The sequence below is a fragment of the Castanea sativa genome, chromosome 8 (assembly GCF_040712315.1).
Source record: "Castanea sativa cultivar Marrone di Chiusa Pesio chromosome 8, ASM4071231v1".
Taxonomy (NCBI): domain Eukaryota; kingdom Viridiplantae; phylum Streptophyta; class Magnoliopsida; order Fagales; family Fagaceae; genus Castanea; species Castanea sativa.
The window spans coordinates 45,251,532-45,262,431 of NC_134020.1; the positions used below are offsets into that span (position 1 = coordinate 45,251,532).

General features: G+C 32.6%; 1 long non-coding RNA gene across 2 annotated transcripts; it reads right to left on the reverse strand.

Annotated features, from left to right (window-relative positions):
* Positions 1-338: 338 nt before the first annotated feature.
* Positions 339-6,157, reverse strand: LOC142607250 (uncharacterized). 2 transcript variants are annotated; one of them, XR_012839280.1, is made up of 6 exons: positions 6,013-6,157; positions 4,838-4,870; positions 4,252-4,351; positions 3,660-4,118; positions 2,937-3,100; positions 339-535 (listed from the first exon to the last, which is right to left on the reverse strand). It is a non-coding gene; the product is annotated as an uncharacterized LOC142607250 (long non-coding RNA). The 2 variants fall into 2 exon arrangements; XR_012839279.1 differs by lacking the exon at positions 339-535 and having other exon boundaries at positions 2,708-3,100.
* Positions 6,158-10,900: the final 4,743 nt, after the last annotated feature.

Below are 10,900 nucleotides of genomic sequence, written 5' to 3' on the forward strand. Positions count from 1 at the left end.
GACCATTCTTTTTCAGTAATTTTCAACTAATCTCTTATATATCTATATATATATATACACACACACACACACTAGTCGTTAACTCGTGCGATGCACGGGATAGTTAAATAAAAAAAAATTAATTAACCTCACGGTAAAAGAAAATGCTAAAGGAATCGATAAGAGATTGATTTGTTCATCAAGAAAAAACCTTAAAAAAAAGAAAGGGAAAACTATCTGCAAAGAATTGCAACTATTTGTATGTTTACCTAGCTTGGCTCAAAGCCAGAATCCAAATTCAATTTTGCAACAATAAAAACATACAACTTCATATTAATTATAAATCAACCTCACTACACGAATCTAATTTTGGCTCTACTATATTTTTGGAGATCATGCTCCTAAACATTCAATGTGTCAAGAATTTCAATAAACACTATTGCCACATCTATCTTTGTTCTAGACATTTAATTTACACATAAGCCAATAGCAACTGCAATTAGACAATCTTGACCCAAGCATTCTCCTTCTAAAATCTCATTTCTTTCCTTTAAACCTGCACGTCAAAAGTTATTTCTAGCAAATATTACATTTACACAAAATCTAAGCAACCTAACTCACCTTGCATCTTATAATTAAGCTAATAAAATCTTATAATTTCATTTTACAACTATAGCATCTTGCTCATTGAAAGGTCGTACTCAATACACAAAACTTTTACTCATTAAAATGCATATGAGTAGGTTTTGCCTTTTGTAGTTGTTTGCTTTTACTATGCAGAAAAAATAAATATTATAATTAAAAAACACCTTAGACTTTCTTGGATTTTGACATCTTATAACATTGCACGTCATCAAACAAAATCAGCATGAGATAATGTTATTTCTATGAAGTGAACAAATCTGAAACAAAATTAATGCATAAGATTCTAAATAGAATTACAATTCAACCGAGTATCAATAATTGCAAGAATTAAAAACAAAAGATTCAAAAGCAGAACTCAAAGCTTTTTGTCATATAAGCAAAAATCACAAATTCTCTTTTTAAATAGCCCGCATTTCCTACATTTTCTTACAATAATTGCAATAAAAAGAAAAAAAGCTCTAATTTATTTTGATTCAACTGCATGCTAGGAGGATATTATTCTTAGTAATATCCTGGTTTACAATTTTGTCAACATGATTCACACACACACACATGCGAAAAGAAAGAAGTGAAAGGATGGTAGTCATATCCATAAAATATAATGTGATCACTTAATTTAGTGCCACTGAGCACCCATTCTCTTGCAATAAATTCATCAAAAAATTGATATGCATCTTCGACTAACATTGTTCTTTTCAAAGTAAGGAAAATAACTTCCAAAGACTTTATATGCTTTCTCACCAAAGCATCTTTAATGATGCTAACACAAAGTGTGCAAAAAATTATGAAAGCATTAAATGATTATAAACCAATTGAAGAATGATCCATACATGCTAAGAACTACAATAATACAGAGAAACAAAAATGTCCATATTTAGCTGGGATATTGCAAGCAGAAGAACAGAGACAAAGGCAGATGCAAAACTCAAATGATATTATCAATACTGTCTAAGAACTACAATAATTTTTTGCATCGGAGTGGTAAAGGTTGAGCATGAGAAAATCAATTCATAGGTATAAATAATTATAGATATAAACATGTTCGGAACTCTGTTTTAAAAGAATTCAGCCGCAGAAAATTATAGAACACAAAAGATGATTCCAAGAGCGAAACTACCACACTTGAAAATAATGCATCAGTGGATATCATAGATGATCCACAAGAAGATGTTAACAGCCACGGTGGCACAACTGACACAAACGCAAAAGAAGTTAGTTGCAAGAGTCATCAAGATTGCTCAATGCCATGAGAGCACATTCCACCTTATTGTCAGTTGATGGTTTCAAGTAAAAGTCACATTTGCACCAAATCTAAGCAGCCCAACTCACTGGCTTTATGAAAGAAAGTCCAAAACCTCAGCTAAAATTTTTTTACTACAAAGAGGCAAGTACTTTTAGCTAAAAAAAAGAAAAGAAAATGCAAGTCTAAAACTCTTCCCAAACCTATATATATATATATATAAAGAATGAAAGAAAACGTTCATCAAAGTATCCTTCACAATAAAATATTTTTTAGTGCCCAAAAGAACTACAAACAACCAAGACAACTAAAACCCAAATACCTTAATCAAAACCAGTCCAACCAAAATATCCAAAACTAAATCATATATAATAATAAAATAAAAACCTTATCTGGTAGTGGCAAATTTGTTAGATATGGGTTCTCATTTAAACTCTTATTTTCTTTTCTAAGAAATTCTTCCTTACCTATATATATCTAATTATGTTTTCCGGACAAGCAATAAATAGTTCAAAACTTCATAGTTGTCATGCTTTTCATAAGAATAACCCACCAAATTGTTCAAAAAGTTTTTCAAAGGCACAAACCATAACATTTAGTAGCTCTATAAAATTCTTTTATGATTTCTTAGGTTTCTTTCTACACTGTTCAAATGACCAATCTATAGTAAAATAATTACTGCTTAAGCAACCAATAAAATAAATGTATCAATGCAAACTGCTTTCTCACCAAGGCATCTATAATGATGCCAACACAAAGTGTGCAGAAAATTATGAAAACAGTAAATGATTATAAACCAAAACACAAAACTCAAACAATATGATCCATACAGACTAAGAACTACAATAATTCTTTACATTGGAATGGTAAAGGTTGAGCATGAGAAAATAAATTCATAGTTATAAATAATTATAGATATAAACACATTCAGAACTTAGTTTTAAAATAATTCAGTCATAGGAAATTACAAGGCTACAGATATAACAAAAATGGGATGATGAAGCTCATTTGACAATCCCTACTCGTTTTTACAAATCAAATAGAAGAAGCAAATAAGGAAGCAAACACTTACAAAAGGACCCAAAATCCTGTTTTGCTGTTGTTGTCTGTGCTATACTTCTCATTGCTGATTCTACGCTTGTGCAATTCAAGTCTGGCAGCTTTTCAACAGCAATTGCATGATGGGGATCTTGCCTAACATATCCATTTTTAGGTGTTTAGAACTTTTCTCTACACCTACACACCAATCATTATGATTAAACTGTTAGCTCTGATGCATACTGCAGATCACTGATTTTGTTGGTCTATGATTGTAAGAATTTACAAATAAAATAAAAACTGAACTTCTAGCTTACTATTGTCATAAGGTGAGGCAGTATTTGTAACATTTGAATTAATGTCAATATCAATCGATCGTTGTTATTAATAATGTCATAAAGGATGACATGGTTTGTCTTTATAAAGGATGGAAGAACATAATTCTTTAGTATGCAGCTCCAAATCTACAATTGAAAATATTATCTGCAAAATAAGATCATTCTTATCTGATTAATATCATTATAGAAGGAAAAAAGAATAATTGTTTATAATATTTTGTTTTCTGCATCAAATAAGGAAATAAACAACAAACATCAAATTTATTTTAGAAAACTACAAAGCTTTCTACATCAAATAGGGAAATTAACACCAAACAACAAATTTATTTTAGAAAACAACAAAAGTAATGTGAAAAACGTTAAGGACATTTATATATGTTATTAAAAAAAATCACATAAATAAAGAGGGAAAGGCTTACCTAACACCAATATGCAGGATTTGTTACAGAAAGAAGACTCTCATTGGAGTTCTCTTTGAGAAATCATCACTTAAGGAATTCTTTTACTTGATATTTGAGATGCAGAACTTAAATGAGGTTTATTTGAAGCAGCAACTGTAATAGCTAAATTTAAAAATTGTCTAAATGCTTATATAACTTAATAAGGATAACATTATGTTTAAATGCTTACGTGCCAGATTGGTATAGCTTATGTTTCAGCTTTTGGAAAATGGGGTTATTTGAAAAGGCTGTTCCTAAAGAAAAAGTATTCTGAAAAAAGGTTACCACACAGGCAAATGGCTTAGTAATGATAAGGATATATCTAAGCATATCAGAAAGTGGTAGACCCTCCGACCTCATCGATCACTTGAATATCCAATATACATTATACGTTGCTCTCATTTAAATTCACACAATCACCATTGCAGCTTTCTTTGGCTGACAACATAGGCATGAAACATTACATTGATTTAGAATGATTTAATTCAAATTAAAAGATGATCTATATGCTAGCTTAGGGATGTGTAGTAGAATGAACAGAACAAATGAAGCAAGATGAGACGTGGCATACCTCATAGAGTATATCTAATATAAGTATCAATTGGTGACCAAATGAGATTCTTGAATTGTCATCACCAAAATCATCCATCTTTGGCTTCCCAAACACGTCCCTGATAAAATGTTGAAATGCACATCTTTAATTTGAATACAAATAGAAATCTAAAAACATTAAGATTAGAAGATTTCATTTTTCTTTGCCTATTCTGATGAGACTTAACAGAACAAATAAATTTCTACCACAAACCTTAACAATAAATGTAGAAAGTTTGCAAATTAGTGTATATGTGCTTGATAGACCTACTGCAAGGTATTCATTTAGTTTTCATGTTTTTGTTTCAAGTGCTAATGAAGATGAGTTAAAGAAAGTGAAGCATGTGGTTCAGTATGGAGTTTCATCATGTATTACTTGACCGTAGACACTTATTGTGAACCATGAAGATTCAAAAAATGTCCCTATTTTAGATTTGCCTTCATCACTCAGCTATACACAAACTTGCTTACAAAATGGTTTCTAAAAATAAATAAATAAATTGCTGACTGCAATAAGTCAAACTCATTGGACATATTAAGTTGAAGTTCTTTAATAGGAACTATACCCTCATATTCAAATTCAGCTCCAGCTGCATTCCCTGCATCAAAACCAAGCTTGGCTCAATAGACAGACAACATAATATATTACAGATTAACTGAAGGGACTTTCAAAATAGGCCAACTAACACAATAGAGTTTTGTAAGTATAAGTAAAGAAGCAAATAATTTTAAGTCCCTACCAAGTGAGCAAAAACAACCTTACCATGTGGCTGGGGACCATTCTAAGCAGTAGGAAGTAAAAAGAAATAAACAAACCAAAAATTTATGGTCTTTTTGTAAAAGAATCAAGATGCAAACAAACGACAAAGTTGACATTCATCAGGTTTTAGTGTGTGAATTGTACAAACCTTACCATAACTAACAAATAAAATTCGTAGATTAAAAATCAAGATTAGAATTACCATAACTTACAGTGGTGTACCTATTTCCAATTTTGACATTCATCAGGCCTTTTCCATTTATATCCTGTGGGTTTTTTAATAAGATTTAAGCTTTCCCACTCTCCTCTCATTCACCAGGGGCTGTTGAACCACTAAGCTACAAATATAATTCCTATGTCAGTATTTGTTGTTGAAATTGTAACTTGGTCTAAAATATAAGTTATATAACTTAGTTATATAGGATTATGCAAGATGGGCATGGTATTAGATATCATAAATTTGAGGAAGAGATTCAGAGAGAGGGTTGAGAGAGACTTAACAAATAGCAAGCTTTAATGAATGCCTCTATTATTATGCAAAATCAAATGGCATATTACATATTTTTAAATGAATTTTAAGTTGGATGATACCAAAAAAAAAAAAAATTCAATACCAGTGATGTAAACTTTTTTTTCCTGCAAAAGAAACAAAAACGTTGAATTTATGGCTTGAGTGAAACTTACAAAATATAGATTGTGTTTGAACAAAGTAAATTAGCCAAACAAACTCTTAGAATCATAAGGAAGAAAGGACAAACACAAGCATCAAATCATCAACAACAGGTTATTAGCTTCCAAAATTAAAACTTTAACTCCTAATTCTTTACAGCTAAGACATAGGCATAATCTATAAAAAAAAAATTAAAATAATTAAATACAAAAGCTGCTGCTCTTGGCCTAATATGCGGAGCACTTATCCTAAAATAAGTAAGATTGCTGAAAATAATAACATGTAGATAGTCTTTCAATTGAAGTTCTTACCTCGGGTTCAGAATTTGCTCTTCTACGAAGGCTGGATTCAATTGCAGATTCCTTGATTTTAGCGCTGGGATTCAGATTTTGCTCTCCAATCTCCAATCACTCTCAAGAGAATGAGTCGCATAATAGGTCAAGTCAGAACCGTGGGTATTAAGGGTCTGTTTGGATAGAACTTATTTTGCTGAAACTGAAAACTGAAAACTGAAAACACTGTAGCAAAATAATTTTTAAATGTGTGAATAGTATTGTGGGCCCCATTTTTAATGAAAAAGTTGCTGAAAAGTGAAATTTGTGGGACCCATGAACAGTAATTTTGTGTACTGTTCATAGCTGAAAGTCAATATATGCGGCTGGGTTTTAAAATAAAAAAACAGAAGCCAAAACGCGGACGTGGACGCAGAACGCGGATCCAAACGCCCTCTAAATCTTCTTAGGTTTATTAGGTTTTATGTATTATCGGGCTTTAGAAAAAAAAAAAAAAAATTAGAATTTTTGTTTTTTTTTTAAAATGAGCTTACGTGAAAAATTGTGTGACAGCAAAGCCTCGGTATATATATATATATATATATATATAGATTATAAACAAAGCATAACACAAACACAAGAATATATAGACATATACACATACACACGTAAACGAATGGAGCCAAGTAGACTATATACAAGCAATTTGCTTGATAGGTTGTTAATATTTAGAGAAAACATTCTATCAGGCTGTGGCGTAATACTAGTGTTTTACGCCAGCCAATAGAATCCTGCCACATAGACAAATATTAAATCCCTCTCTAAACAGACAAAAGCTCACGCCATTCACCTCAGAGCTCAGCCCTCAGGCAAAAAAGCTCACGCCATTTACCTCTGCCTCCTTCACGCCGAACCTCCACCGCCGCCACACGGATCGCCGGAGCAGAACGATTTCGAAGAAGAAAGAGTTCTCGCCGTGCCCTCTGCTTCCTCCTCTGGGGTTGTGCCGTCCTTTGCTTGCCCAAACCTCCACCACACCACACACCGAAGCTCACCGCCACAGAGGTCGCCGGAGCTGTGCGTGGAGCTTGGAAACATACCGGAGCCACGATCCAAAGGTTTTTTTTTCATGATTTTCCCTTTTCCCCAATTTGGATTTCAAATTATTGATGGGTTTTTCTGTTTTCTGGTTTTATGGGTTCAGTACAGTTGCTTGTGTTTGTGTTTTTGGGTTTTGGATTTTGAGTTTAAGTGTTCTTGGTATTGCTAGTTTTGTTCTAATATTACTCATTACTAATAGCTTGAGGTTTTGTGCTAATTTTGTGCTAATGTTGGGTTTGTCAGGCCGATATTATTAGTCTTTGAATTGTTATTTCGGGTGTGATTTTGAGAAGAGAAAACATTATTGATGGGGTTTTTCGGGTTTATGGCTTTATCAAACCCGTGGATGTTTGAGGAGGCACGGGAATATTGGGGATGTTTCTATGTATGTTCCCGGTTTTCGGATTCCTAAACCTCGTTGATTTCTCCCATTCATTGGGTGATCGTTATAGAAAAAACTTGATATTGCTTTACTAATTGTGAGACCTCGCTTATTGAAACATTGGATAATTTTGTTGTTTATAGGAGGTTCAACCTTAGCCGATCTTCGGCCGGGCTGCGGAAGATTACTTGCCTCGTTCTTTTAGGACTCGTTAAAGATGGTAAAGCATGTATTAGTGCCACTATGATTTGAATGTTTTAACCGTTTTGGATAATTCATAATAGTGGCGCTTATCCGTTATTTGCGGTAAGCCATCTACAATACAAGGTACAATTTGTATAGGTAAATCGGAGGATGACGCAGGTAGGAGTATAGGACTAATCTATCAATTTTCAAATTTCTCGTTCGCCTTTCATTTCTAGTTGTCATTACATCCCTCCTCCGTTCAATGGAATTGATGTTTTAATATGGATCAATACTTTTGCAGGAAACAGGCATGTCTAATGCTTGGTATGAGGTGTTGTCAGTTTTGCACTTGATGGCAATGCTATCATTATCACAGGCCAACTTATTACTTCTCCCAAGAACATCTGCTGATGTTTACTGCAAAACTTTATGCTTGAGTTATTATGACCTCTAATTTTGTTATTATTGTGAAATTTACATTGGCTATCATGTATAAACTTATAATAGAGAAACATCTGGTTCCAAATTTATAATAGAATTATTTTGGGACATTTTTTATTTATTATATATGTAAAGATTTCTCTTTGTTCAACATTTCCGAAGAGTAATATCAAAATTTTGAACGTATTTTTATTCCTAATAGTCTTCAATGGTTTAGGGAAATTTTGTTTCATATGGTAAGAAAATACTATACCAATTAAATTTCTCCTTATGTGATGGTTGGTCTTTCAAGCTTGGTGGCTGCTTATTCATTTTAATTTGTTTCTCTTCCTTGCCATAGATTTGTGGTAACTATAGTTGGTGTTAAGGGTCCCTCTGTTATTTTTTTTCTTTAATTTTTATTTTTGTTTATCGAACCCTTGGATCTCATTTTGTTTCAATTTTGATCTGTCTGATGACTAAGTTTTACTGTTAAGTATAAAGCTTGCTGATTTTGCTTGGGTTTTAAAATTGGGATATTGGCTATGGCCGAATGTGCACTGATTGAACTGAAAGTGACCTGCTTGTAGTTGATGTGTGTATAGGTCTCTTGGTTTTGGCATTAACCGAGACTAAGTTCCAAATTTTAGAACATTGGCTGATTTGAATGCCTAATGTGAGTTTGGTAATCATCAGGATCATAGTTGCAATTTGAATGAGCTTTCATATGTAATTGTTTCTTATTAGGATACCCCTTTGCTTATATGGACAATAATGATAGAGATGAGTAACCACACATTTAATGGCTTTGAGTTATCAATTCTTGAGCTAAAATATTTATTTTTGTTGTAATAGTATTAGTATTCTTCTAGATTTTGTGGTGTTTGTATCCCTTCCTTTGTAGACTTTGTTAATAATTTGAATTTTAGCTTGTAATTATTTAGAGGGAGTCTATGTATGTTGCTTTTATATAGATTTTCTTGTTTCTAATACAGTTTGTATCACTTGTCAAATAATAAGTTTACTAATATAGTGTGCTGCTAACTTGAGTTTGTATGATCTCATGCTTGAAGGTGACTACTGATCTATTCCTAGCTCTACAAAATCCAGAGAAATGTCTTTATCCCTTTTGGAACATTGGTTGAAGACATCCAGTGGAGAGCATCACACTTCAGAAAAGTTTTTAGTTTTACAAATTCTTTATGTAATCAAGCAACTCAAGTAATAGCAAAGGAATCTCTCAAGAGAAATTCTAAGGGAATTTGGGTGGAGGAATGCCCCCTTTCCTTCTTAATTCTGCATAGATAGACAAATATATGGTAGACTAGGAAGATATTGTATATGCTCTAGAACATGTCTTGTATGCTAGAGATTTGATATTGTTTCAAAAGCCTTCTAGTCGGAGGTGTCTTATATTGTACTGAGCAAGTTTGCTCCTAGTGTATAGTTTGCTTTGTTTTGAAAAAAATTTCTGCCGTTTAACCTCAAGAAAAAAAAAAAAAATGTTTGTATCACATGTCAAATAATAAGGCTTACAAAAGGTGCTCTTATCATCTCTTCTTGTGGTCTAGTTTTGTGTTTGCAAGAATTGGATTATTTGAGGAATCCTCTTAGTATTGATCAGATCCATCTTTGCATGACTGCTTATTTACAGTTGAACTCAAATCTCTACTACTCAAGCTAAATTTCTGTGAAATTAGTATTTTAAGTGGTTTTCTTATAACTTCTTTGCCATATATACTGTATAAGGAAGTGTTGCAAGTGGAGCACATAGGATGGTGCACATAGTCGAGCCATTTTTCTAGCTTAGGATGCTGTTTTTCTAATTTACAATCATGTTTTGTAATCTTTGACATAAGTTGTGGACAAATGCTCTCATGGTTATTTATATACCAATTGGTTTGGTAACGGTGTACTAGTGTTTTGAGTATACTTTGTACATTTGAATATATGGAATTAGGATACATTTCAGGTTCATAGCTTGTTTTGAAGCAAAAGATCATAAAAAGAAAAATTCTCCAAATGCAAATCATGAATGGAAACAACATACGTTTTTATTTTTTATTTTTTTGAGATATGACCGAAATTCATTCGCAAAGAAAGAAACAAGATAAACCAACCAACACAAGAGATTCGAAGCAAGGAAAAACAAAAGGACCCACCAATCTAGACCACAACTAGACTCAATTACAAAGAAACCTCGTAGCTTACAAAAGTTACTACCAAAAATTTCGCTTGTTAAATTCATAAGAACCTCTAATCACTTCTACAAAAGTTGCAAAAGAAATTCAACATGAGACCATTCAAGGTTCACATTTTCAACAAAGAAAGCAATCTACAAATCGATACATATGGTACTTCCTACTAAGGGTTACAAATGCTTGCTCAACTTTGGGATGTTTCTCCATCTTCTCCTGCAAGATCTCTTTTATACTTAACACTTAGGCTTTGCCACCATATGCACCCTAGTTGTTAGTTTAATACAAGTATGATCTTGTTTTCTTTGCTTCACCGACCACAAAACCCAAGGCTCGTAACACAAAACAAGAAATCACAAGTACATATCAATTGCTATGAATTTATAGTCACAATACATGGCGTAATATCTTTCCAAAAGCAATAAACAAGTAGGACTAATTGAGTTCGCACCGGCTTTTAAGGAAATAAAATCTTTGTTCAATTTCTCATATTTTAGGAGGCACAACTACTTTTTCTCACCAATAGAATTATAGAAAGACCATTAGAAGTCACTTGTCACCGATCAAATTCTCTCCTAAGTCAAATATAGTTGCTCAATTTGGCTTTTTAACTTTTTAGTTTTTACCTCCAAAATCTATT